The sequence below is a fragment of the Dermacentor albipictus genome, chromosome 1 (genome assembly GCF_038994185.2).
Source record: "Dermacentor albipictus isolate Rhodes 1998 colony chromosome 1, USDA_Dalb.pri_finalv2, whole genome shotgun sequence".
NCBI classification, from domain to species: domain Eukaryota; kingdom Metazoa; phylum Arthropoda; class Arachnida; order Ixodida; family Ixodidae; genus Dermacentor; species Dermacentor albipictus.
Window position 1 is genome coordinate 119817548 of NC_091821.1, and position 12554 is coordinate 119830101.

The 12554-nt window shown below is 43.8% G+C and overlaps 1 long non-coding RNA gene across 1 annotated transcript in view; it reads left to right on the plus strand.

The window, feature by feature from the left end:
* Nucleotides 1-3222, plus strand: part of LOC139049617 (uncharacterized) — an 87331-nt gene extending 84109 nt beyond the window's left edge. Inside the window, exon 3 of the long non-coding RNA XR_011508425.1 lies at nucleotides 3177-3222. This is a non-coding gene — a long non-coding RNA (uncharacterized lncRNA). The remainder of the gene's footprint in view (nucleotides 1-3176) is intronic.
* Nucleotides 3223-12554: the final 9332 nt, after the last annotated feature.

Sequence of the window (12554 nt, forward strand, 5' to 3'; positions counted from 1 at the left end):
GGGATTCGATCCCGCGACCTCGTGCTCAGCAGCCCAACACCATAGCCACTGAGCAACCACGGCGGGTCAATCGTTTTCTTCATGCAAAGTAGAAAGAGAGAGAGAGAAAGAGTTATTTAAAAAAATGTTAGTAACTGATGAAGCCCTTCACTCCAGACATTCGCAGGTCGCTTTCTTCGTTGCCGATTCACCGTAAGCGGCCAGGCACCGTACTCCAGTAGCTTTGGTACTAGGGCCACACCCTCAGCTGACGCAGGCTAACTAGGCCATTTCGCAGATGTAGTAGGTTGAGTTTGGTTTTGATGGGATCTTACGGTGGCCGGGGTTAGCAATAATGTGGAACATGTGTTCTGTTAGTATACCCATTGTCGGGTTTACGCTTTAGGGGGGGTTACTACACCTTGTCAGAAGACTGTTAAAGCGTTGTTGTGCTCTTTGCGCCTTCAGTGAACGGCTTTAGTACTTCTTACTTTTATGTCTCTCTCTCCTCCTTCTCCTCCTCCCTTCTTTCCAACAACTTTTTTCTCCGACCTACGTGCACGGTAGCAGATCGGGGGTCTGCTTCTGGTTAACCTTCCTGCCTTTCCTCTCTCTTTTTCGCTCTCTCCTTTGGGGATATGTTGCGAGGGGCGCTATAACGTAAAACTATTCCAATATGTTTTTATTCCAATCTCCTGACGTCAAATTTACGCAACCGCCGACGCAAGCATCGGGCGGTGACCTGCAGCGTTGCCTGAACAGCCCAATCAAACGCTCTCCTCGTTTGTAGGAGGTCACATTTATCTGCTTTCAAAAGGAATAACATTGCCTACATTAAGTGGTTTTTCTTATCTCATTGGCTGACAAGAGGCGAGGAACACGATTAAGTGGAGAGGGATTGGATGGGGCCAAGCCAGCGCACTGAACAAAGATAACTGGACGAAGAGGGAAGTACCGGCGTCTGTGATTGGTCCGTTTTCCTTTACTTAGCTTGCGGAGGCTTGTCTAAAATCGCGGCGGCGCGCAACAGAAATTATAAATGCCGCCAGCACCGATCCTCAGCAAAGAAGGGATTGCAGAGACATGCCGTATATGTGCCGAAAAGGCTCGATAACGTTATAGGGCCATGCGAAAAGGTTTGTTATGCCCAAATAAACCCATGCTCTCCGGCAGGTGCGAGTAGCCAGTGGCTGGGCAATCGGCGACAGCAATCTTCTATTTCTTTCGGAACTGGGCAGTCTCCGGCTATTACGAAAAAAAGTCTGACTTTGTTCGGCATATTAATGCATCTTTAATGCGCGCATGTCACTTTAACGCAATGAGTTTTCGCGGTTTTGTGACGTCGAGTGACAGGCAGGTAAAGTGGGTGCAGCCTGAAACATTTTGACCAATAGCAGAGGGTTTATGGCAAAAAGGCGTTGAATCAGAAATATCTAATTTTTTTTGTTCAATTGAAGCATGCATAATCCGTGTGTACACGTCATGTCAGAATGGAAGCTATCCCGGTTTTCGTGACGTGGCATGACATACAGGCTAAGTGGGGTGGTCAAAAAAAGTGTTTGACCAATCATGGAGGTCAGATTGCAAAATTGGAATCGAAAAGTTTGGAATAGCTTTACGTTATAGCGCCCCAGTTCGCATACGCAATTGTTCATGAATGGCGTTAATAAAGTATGCGTTTGCGCTTGCGTGATATAGCTGCATTGTTGCTGTGTGGTTTGCGTGGTGGTAGATGGGAAGAGCCTTTCGTTATCCTCAGATAATAATAAGTGGTTTTGGCTTCAGGAGTGCCCAGGGTGTCTACTTGTGCATATTCTCGATTGTTTTGCTTAATTCATGTTCTGTAGTATTGAAGCCCAGACATGAGTAATACGTTACGCAGCTTTATCATATCCTATTCCTGTAGTCCACTATTATGATGCGCTATAGGGGGTGATTCTTTTTATGATTTTCATAATTTTTAAAAATCACCTGTGGCAGATAGCATAATTCTATTTCTTCAGATGAAATGTTCAAAAAGGCGGACATTACTCGCGTGGGCAATTAAAAAACCTAATTCACGAATTGGCAAAACTCACTAATTAACTTTATGGATAATTACTTTACGACACATATTGCAATTTACGAATTGTAACGGCAAACTTCCGAGGCATGTCCCCTTAGAACGTATATTAAGAATGGCACGGGCTCCGAGATATGCACTGTCAAAATATTTTATGCGAAGCATATTACGAGAGCTCAACCCAGCTCCTCAGGCGCGGCGGTGTCGCCTTCAATACCACGTGACACCGTGACGTCACGACAGAAAAGAAACAGGGCTCCAACTCGCGCCGTCGCTCGCGGCGTCGCCCCCCGCATCGGACGCGGTGAGCGTCGAGCAACGCAGCGTTCGGCGCGACAACGATTTATTCATGAAGTGCAACACCGCAGACACCGACACCGACGACACCGGCTTTTCTGCGACATGAGCTCCTTAACGCTGTCGCGTTAAAATAAAGGCTAGTATGCTTCGCATCCTGGGCGTAACCTTAGCTAAGCCACAGCCATTTTTTTTAACAGAACTGTTTTTTTTACGAAAATGCTATTTTATGCATTGCAACACAAAAGTAACTGTAACACCCACGTATTTCATCGCACACCTTTACATTAAATATCTCGAAACTGGTGTCATCCTGAAAATTCCTAAGTGCATGCACCTTGCAAACTTACCGGCTGCAATTCCTAAATTGCAATAAGAGCTTTAAGGTAAATCTTTAAGAAAGTGATTAGTGAATCTTTGTTCATTAGTTGAATACGCTTTCGGATTTCTTGTGCAAGTAATGTATGACTCATTAAATAATTGTATATATTTATTTATTTATTTTCAATCTGCTGCTCTCATTCCAGAGCGTGGCAGGCGGTTAACACAGGGTTACAAGACAAATGTTAAAAAATACAGAAGAAAGGCAAACGTAATTAGTTATTCAGTGTGAAAGGAAGAAAGTCATTTTAAGAAAATATATGCAGGAATAACTGCAAAACAATGAAGCCAAACTTAATCATATACCTTGAGGCTTTGCAGAAATAGAAGCATTAGTTAGTACAAGTAAATCATCACGTGCACGAAGGACTAGAATTATGCTATCAGCCACCAGCGATATTTGAATACTCTGTAAAACTTACAAATTAGTGACTGGTATAATGGTTTGCCTCCGTAGGTATGACCCCCTGCGAAGATATTAATATATGGAATCTCAGTTTTCCCACTCAAGAGGTGTACTCTCTTCCAAGGAAGAAGTGTCAGGTATAGTAATAGATCTCTCAGCTGAAGCTTGTATGTGATAGTTTTTTATGGTGACGTATCAAACCTACCAGGTATCACGTTACCAAAAGCCTTTTTTCAGATACATGGCCATACTCACCTTAAGTTGTTGTCCACTAGATTGCGTTTTGGTGTCTTCCTATATTTTGATTAGCACTTCTATTGTAGGCAGGTTATGTCACCAGGCAGGCATGTTTAATGGTGAGTACTGCGTCTTTTACAAGGTAAGGGAATTATTTGCGAAGTATGACACACTCCATCATATTTCCAGCACTGAGAGTCGAAAAGCTAAAGCAGCCAAAAAAAAAAGATGAAGGCTACCAAATGGAGAACTTAAACACTTTTGCATTTTTCGAGTGTTATCTAGAAATTTAGGTAGGGAGTGGGGCCTATACACTGTTAGCTTTAATTGTCACTACTATGGTTATGAGTGAAGATGGAGAAAATACAGGAAAAGGATAGCCACTGAATCATAACCTTCCATTGCGGAGCACAACGTAATTAGTAATATGTTGTCGGTAGTTCAGCACGTAATGAGCAATAAACTTAAAATCAGATATTTCCAACAAAACGCGATGAGGAAAAATCAAAGCTTTGAACGCATTTTTCATGTTCTTCCAGTGCAGGAAAACCTTTGCTTTTCAGGGAGTCCTATCAGACAGACGCTACACAATGGTAACTACAGAAAAAGTTTAAGTGAGGAGTAATAGTAAAGATTCCAAAACAATTATCCGCAATTACTACTTGACAAAAAATACGTGTTTAAATATAAATGACAAATTCAATGACTTCCGAATAGCAGATGTGTGAGCCACGTCGGAATTAATGTTAATAATATGTACGGAAAACCGTAAGTGCTTCAAGGAAATCAGCTTAATTATCTGGAACGAACAGCGTAGCCGCATTGGTTGCCACTTCCTAAGAAGCCTCCATGCAGATCGCATATGTGCTCTAAAAGATGTTTGAAAATTCATGATGTTCCTCAATTACTGTGTCATATTCTAAATGGTTGTTGCACCTTGGACACTTAGGAGAAGGTATAGGCTTGCGGGGGTTTGTGTTTTTAGTAATATTCTATTTGTGCAGCTTCATGTAGCATTCATTTAGATGTTCCACAGTCGTAGGAGATATTTTTCTGACTGGAAGTTGTAAAAAAGCAATGGGTCAGTTACCTGGAGCATGACGGTTAAAATAACATTCAACCGAATAAAAAGCCGCAGAATGAAGAAGCACGAATATTTTGTTGTCTTTTTTTAACTTAAAATTTTAAAACGAGTCCAGCGGACAGGACGTCAGTAGTTCAAAGGAGAACGCGCCGAACGCACATGAGGCAATCTGGCAGCATCGAAGAGGCTTCGCACTGGCACTTCATAGTGCTGGAGTGGATGTCATTAAAGATCGTGGGAGAAGGGAAAACTCGCTGCCATGGACTCTGTATACTGTTTTGCTCGAAGCAAGACGCCTGAATTTATTCTAGCAGAATTGGACCCCCCCAACAATAGTGTTCTCTGGGGATGTCCCTCCCAAAAACTGAAGATCCCGAGTATTCCACAAGCCGAGTGCTTCGTATAGATTCCCTGATTCAGCAAGGACAGGCGCATGCAGCATGCAAAGGAAGGCCGATGGCGAACTCGATATCTTCAGGCACCGTCGTGCCGCGCTACTCCGAGCACTTGAAGGACTCGTCCTCGCTATTAATAAAACAGAATGAAACTCCAGATTTGGAACCCTCAGTGGTTCTTTCCACTGTGCTGTGCTGAGCATTCTCTTGAACGAGAATTGTGGCGCAGCATCGAGAACATGGTCGATAGAAACGACGCGATCATGATGGCAACAACTTTTTTACTAAGGAATAAAAACGTCTGTGTCGTCATCCCAGTGCCACAATTCTTAAATGAAACATACACCAACTAGCCGAACACCGAGTTTTACTACCCACCGAGCATGTATTCTATAGCAAAGTGCTGATGGTTGGTACATGATGCCTGATAGTGAAGCAAGACCATGGGGCTATATGAATCAACTGGGGAAAAAAAATACAACGTACCGCATTTTCCCTTCGTTTCTTCAAGCCCTCCGTGACTTTTTTTTAAAACATTCTCACGTCTCCCGTGACGCCTCATTATCTCGTTGGCACTTACATTATATCATGTGGCTTTCCTCTTTGCAGGCACAAGGTAGCACGTAATTTACGCCTAGCGTTCAGCCCACGGCAGTATCTTTCTATGTCCCTGCTCGTCCTGTCCTGTGCAGGTGTAAAGAACTAATTGTTTTTCTAACTATATGCTTAAGAAAGAGGTGGATTATAGTTTCGGGATACATTTTTCGCGATAGTCGTGACATAATTTCGTGATAAGAGGCACCTGCCGTTTTTGCGCATATAGTCGGTGTTCGTAGTACAAGGTTACGACACTCACACCCTGTGTGGTGGAAAGAACAACACTTTATAAATTCTAATGCCAGTTGTACAATAAATGATCTGCTGGGTAAAAATAATAGTCGATTTCAATACCACGCTCGAATAAGATTTCATGTTTTTTATAAATATTGTACACAGCACCAAAAGCATTGAAAAAGCGATTGCAGAGTGGAAGTTTTAAGAAAGCTTCAAAAAATATTAAGTTACGCTCGATTGCAGAATCAGACTCTCCGAGCACCGAATAGTTCACATTAATCAAAGGTGGAGGCTTGTGGACGTTAGGTGCCCGGAAAACGCCGTAGGAGTGATGAGCACTTGCATACTGGAACTTTTAATTGAAGCACCCACTTCTTGCCACATAAGAGATCCCGACGACACCTGACCTTCTTTATTAATCTTTCATTCGTAAAAAAATATATAAATTGCGTTCACACATGATTAACTCTAAACTAGAAGCTTGTGAGAGCTTTCACCACAAGATAAACCGTAATATGCACTACCAACACCAAATTTGTTATGGCCCCAAAAGTCTTGTACCCGAAGTTGCGGTGTGAACATGAAAAGAGAAGTAAAGAGTTTGTGTCTGATTTCTTTCGTCAGTGAAAGTTGAAGTATGTTCTGTAAGTGCGATTTAATGTTCCTACTTTGTGTTCCTGTTAACGAGGAAAAGGACGAAACCTCGCTCATTCACGCAGCGCTGCGGTTCGATCCAATGCTTCTAGATTAGTGTGTCAGTTACTGAAATGCCATGTCCAACGTGACCCCTCTCCCTGACCTCCCGCGCCTGCAGGCTAAGCATACACGCATACAACGTAGCAGGGCCATGCTCAGCAGGGCCTCCGAGACCACGCGCGCGCACTTCCATCTTGGAGGGCGAAGCGCACGTGATCACTCATCGTCGTCGGCCATGTAGCTGCGTAGTTGCGAGTGCAACATTTGACCAGCAAGTGCCGAGCAACGCGAATAGTTAACTCCTTTGCTAGTTACTAGAACGGAACTGGAAAAGAGTCAGTAATTTTATAGTGTTATTTTGAACAGCGGAAGTCATCCCTACGGGCTTGCTCCATCAGGCCCTCTGCGACGAAGTCTTGGCCATTGCTGATACAATACAGCATGCCAGATGGCGGCAAAATGACGGCAACTGGTGCGTTACCTAGTGAGAGTTAGCATCTTTCGTATGCGCATACCAAATCCTGAGGCGCCTCATGCAGGATTCACATCTCCGAAGGACGTCTTTCCACGTCGAGTGAACTCAGAGACGTGCGAACTGACACGCAGAATGTGCCTGTATAGTGCCACATTGTTCAGACGTACCATTTTCCCGGTCACCAGACCTTTATACGTTTCCTGTAAAGAAAAAAAGACAAGCTGAGTGCCTCACGTTTCCCGCTTACACTATGCTCGTTCTTGTGTTGTCCTTTCTCGATATGTACAATATATGGTATTCTAAATGACAGCGACCGTAGCAAACAACGCTCAAATAACGAACATTGGCCATTCACTGTCTGAAACACCACGCTCATTTATTACTTCCTTTCCCTCACCGAGAGCACGGTCGTGGCCCAGGGAATCTCGCCTCCCGACCACTGTGCTACCAGGTCAGCCGGCGCGAAAGCGCGCTGGTGCCTCGCATTTCAACCAGCTTGCGCAAAGGTGCTCGCGTAATGAGGCACGTAAGCACGCAGCGCACTCGAGAGCCGCGCGCGGAGTCGCAGGATGGATAACCACATCAGCTGCGGAAGGGCTCTTCGCTCCGCATACATCACCTGCCCTCCGGAAGCGCACGCCAACGCTCTTTTTCGCTGCCTTTCGCGTATGATTAACGCGTTGCTGGGCTTTCCTTTAGCATGCGCTCATTTCTCCCGTGTATGCGTCCTCAGTTTGTTTTTCTTTCCTCGGTATTCTTCAGTCTATATGCGCGACCGCCCAGCCGTTGCGATGCTATCATCGCTATCGCTTTTATTTCTACTTGTGTTTATTTGTTGGGCTCGCGATGACCCAGCGGGAAGTGGCTGATAACAGGCGCGTGAATGTGTTGCATGTTCAATGTGCCGCGGTGGCGACGACCCCATTCGTTGCCAGTGCGCGCCTATCTGGCACATATAGGCAAATGAAATCAGTTTTTTCCCGAATACTCGCGTAAGCCTCGTATGTGCACACATGCCCGCGTTCGCAGGTTTCTCCAGAGTTAAAGCTGAACACTTCACGTGATATCACAGAAAATTATAGAAAATATTGCCGTTTATGCCTACATATTCCCTAGATCCTGTAAATATTCACTCGTGCCATTAAAGCGTGATCATGCATTGAGGAAGAAGGAATGCTGTGGGTTTTTTTCTGCTGGAAACCACCATGTTCATGCATTGTAATGATGCATTTGGTTGTCACGCACCTGCATAAGATATCCTTACTAGAAGAGAGCACCTCTAACAACTATCACGTCGGCCGTCTTAATCACATACCTGCAGTCGTCCGAAGAATTTGAGAGTATATTAGGAGAGTCAAGAGAGAAATCGCAAAGTCTTGGAGCAAAGTTGCTGTATGTCATGAGAGAGCGAAAAGCTGCATATCGAAAGGTTTTAGATCGTGGCCCCTCAACCAAACTGTGTCGAAGTCTCGATAATCGCGCACACCTACATGTCTCTTGTTAGAAATAGAGCAGGGACATTAGAATGATGCAAGTGGTATGCGGTTGCTTTTGTTTTTCGTGGCAGAATTGCTGTGCGTGGCGTCAACAGGTAATGAGCGAATGTCTGGCTGGTTTAGCTATAGTTAAAAGGGACCCTTCACTGCACGTCATTTAACAATGTAAGAAAATGTTCCACCACTGACCGATATGGCAAACGAATTTTTAAAGAGCTATGCAGATTAGCCAACAGCGCCATACGCGTACAACCATCAGTCAATAAAAGGCGCTGTGCTGAAAATCTCGAGCTTGGCGAAACTTTGAATCTCCCGACCTCTGGTGACGCAGACATATACCCGATTGGACGACAAATTATGAGCACGCAGCACTCTCTTATTTGATTCGCCATGGAACGCGCCGCGTGTGTCTTGATGGGCAGTGCTCAGTGCGACAGCTCTGTCCACGTCTTTCTATTAGCATCTCCTGCGTCTTTCGCTCCAACACACAGTTAACCATTTATGACATACCACCTTGTTTTCCCCGTAAGTACAATGCACATTCGCTAACCGAAACGTGAATGAGTGCGTTCGGTATTGGGCGGTTCTACAAATTTTATGTTCATATCGACTTCATATGAAATGGCGCACAAAAGCGCCGCCAAGCTTTCAACAAAACAGCCGCATTTCCGAGAAAATGGGCAAGAAAAATTTCGGGGATGCTCTACCATCAGTAGCAGCTGTTTCCCGTGCCAAGAGCATTCATATGTAAATGTAGCAGAAATTTACCTTGTAGTATGCTCATGTTTATTTGAATACATTTAACAGAATATTTATTTATTTATTTATTTATTTATTTATTTATTTATTTATTTATTTATTTATTTATCTATTGCAAAGAGTGCCCTTCGCTGCTGCCATTTGAATCAGCCGGTTTCGCCTCCTATGCTACTGAGCAGCTTTCCGTTATTCGCGGCTGGGCTGCGCCGCCGGCATCTGTCACCTAGGCTGTCCATGAGTCTTCATGATATGTAGCATAAAACACGAACACAATAATTTCAGCATGACTACTACATGATCAGGGAAAAAAATAAAACTACACATACTAGCAAGCTAAATCATTGTTATTAGGCGTTATCTTGCAAAAACGCCGTAAGTGCTGATGGAAATATTGATAGCTATAGGTTAAAAAGACATTCCGGGGTGTTACGTGTCAGAAACGCGATCTGATTATGAGGCGCACTCTTGTGGGTAACTATGAATTAATTCTGACCATGTGGGGCTCTTTAACGTGCTTCTAATTCTAGTACGCGGTCGTTTTTGCATTCCGCTTCCATTCAGAGAGAGAGAGAAGGGAAGAAGGAAGGCAGGGAGGTTAACCAGACTGAGTCCAGTTTGCTACCCTGCACGTGGGGAGGGGAATGGGGAGTGAAAGAGGAAGAGAGAGAACTTCGGTGTAGGATGTCTATAGTCGGGCACTCAAGTCAGTTGCCCTCAGGTAGCAACATTTTTTCCGCTTCCATTGAAATTCGGACTCCGCAGCCGAGGTGGAAACCGTGACCTTGAGTTCCGAGGTGCAACGCTATTTAAGCATTTAACTATTCGGAACCGCTTGCTCGTATGCTTCTCAGAAGTGAATATATATATTATTATTATTTGTTTTGAACACATATACACATATACACAGGTATTAGGAAAGGGAAAGCGAGGGGCAGGCTGGCTACTGCCACCGGAAGGGGCACAACGCCTGCCTACTCTTCTGAAGGGAGGTGACAGCAACACAGAAATAGAGGATAGGAAGGAGGGGACGAAAACGGAAAGAGGAAAGGAGAGCAAACAGGACACTGCAACAGGACAAATCTAAAGACTAAAGTAGAACTCAGCATCCGGAATTAAAGTAACGCCGCGTCCAACAGCCTCCACAATTATCAACCACATTCATGGCTAGTTCGCTATGCGTCTAATTGTGTTCTCCACGATGAGACGCCAAGTAAAGCTGCACGTAATCACCGTTAGTCGGTTCACAATATACACTACACTGTTTGAACCCGCCACCTCCCATCTTCGAAGGAAGAAGCCTTAGAACACAGTACAGATCACACACAGTAGGGCCGGTCACTGAAGGTCACGCTACTACAGAATGTTCAATGTTCATGCTACAAACGTGAACCTAAGTTAGTTACTTCTATAAAAAATATGTATAGAGGTAATGTAAAAAATGCATTTGCAGTGAGCAACGAAGCAACCGTCGTGGTTGCTTAGTGGCTATAGTGTTGGGCTGCAAAGCACGAGGTCGCGGGATCGAATCCCGGCCACGGCTTGCGCATTTCGACGGGTGCGAAGTGCGAAAAACACCCGTGTTTGATTTAGGTGCACGTTAAAGAGCCCCAAGTGGTCCGGACTCCTCCACTAGGGCGTGCCTCACAATCAGATCGAAGTTTTGGCCCGTAAATCCCCATAATTTTTTTATCTGTAACTGTGGCGCTCTAACGTAAAGCTATTCTAAACTGTTTCTATCCCAATTCTGCAATCAGACCTCCATGATTGGTCGAAAACTTTTTGAGTCACCGTCATTTCGCTTGTCTGTCACGCGACGTCGCGACAAGCGCGCAAACACGCCATCTGATATGACGTGTACATACATTATGGACAATTACACCGAACAAAACAAACGTTTTATGTGCCCAGCCCCTAATCTAGAGATTGTTGAAATATTAATGAAAGTAGGTGAGCCAAATAGTTATTGGTAAAATGTAGATGCTTGGAGCTGATTTCGTCTGTTCTTGCAGTATTCTCGTGAGACAAGACGAGAAGATTAAGGGAATGAAGGTAGGGATTTGAACCGGACGCACATCCGGTCAGCTACGCTACGCCGGCTGAACCGAGGTTAAGGGAGGAATGTAAAGAAAGGGGAGGGAGGGAATTATTAGCAATAGTCTGTCAATTACACGACAGAAGCAGTTTGCTGTGATTGATATATTTAAAAATGTGTGCTTCACAGATTTCTGTGCAAGCTTCAGGGAACTAGTAAGCGGCATCTTTTCAGTTGATGCCCTGTCGAAATGTTTGTTGAATACTGACACACATTCTCTTGGCGTAAGCGCGCTGCCCTCTTCATTAGCGAGCAAGCACATCGCGTGCTTATTATTTGGGTTTACACCAGAATTGCCTTTGGTCGGTTTTATTCAAGTGAGTGATGGTGATGATATAATAGGTGTTTTTAGCCTGTCTAATCGGTATTTGAGTAAAACTAGTAATTTGCTTGTAGTTGGTCCTAGTAGTTCTTTTATATATTATTTCTTCTTTTGTTAATATTCCATTTGACGCTCTGAGTAAGCCAAGGGTCATGTGTTCAACTTATTTAAACATAGTCATTCATATATTGCCACGGGTTGCCGTGAATAAACCAGTTGAAAGTTACTGCCCTTGTCGTTTCTGTGTTCTCTTCTGCTGCCCCCGTCTGTATTTGCGGTCAGTATGATATGTACTAGACAAGTGTATTGAAATATTATTTTTTTTACTTTCTCAGCTCATTTTGAACTACAAAAAGTACAGAAGGTTCTGCCACCCATGCGTCTTAATTTTACGTAATAGTTCTGCGGAACCCGCAAGGTGGAGAGAAGTAAATTATAAAGGGAAATTGAGACATCCACCCAAATGCAGCTACATTTGGGTGGATGTCTCATTTTCCTTTCATAATTTGTGTTAATTGAATGCTGAACTGTAATTTTTTCTGTGTATACCACGACATTTTTATCATTGTGGTTCTTATCAGAAATGATGGTTGTGATGGAAAATTGTTCTAATACAATCGTATATAAATAACTTTCGTTGAAAGTAAGAACATATATGAAAACAAATTTGGTGTACCTTTCCTACTATTATCTATGATCAAATCGGCGGTATTTCTAAATATATAAATAAAGCAAAATAAAATAAAATAACCTTTGGATATACATGATTTCATGATGACTGCGCGCGAAAGAATGTGCCGGTAGGTCCTGAGTTTAAGTGCACACGTTGGTAACGTGTGCACCCAAAGAGGAGCGCACCCGATTGCAGGGTGATATCCCGCACTCAAACGAATATTCAATGGCCGGAAATTCAACACAGCATTGGGAGAGCGAGACAAACGCCTTTCTGCAGCAATGGAAATCACAAATTAGCAAGAAAAATGTGGGGCTCTAAATCACGAGCAACGGCGTCGTGATGCCCGATATGGGGGTTTCTTGG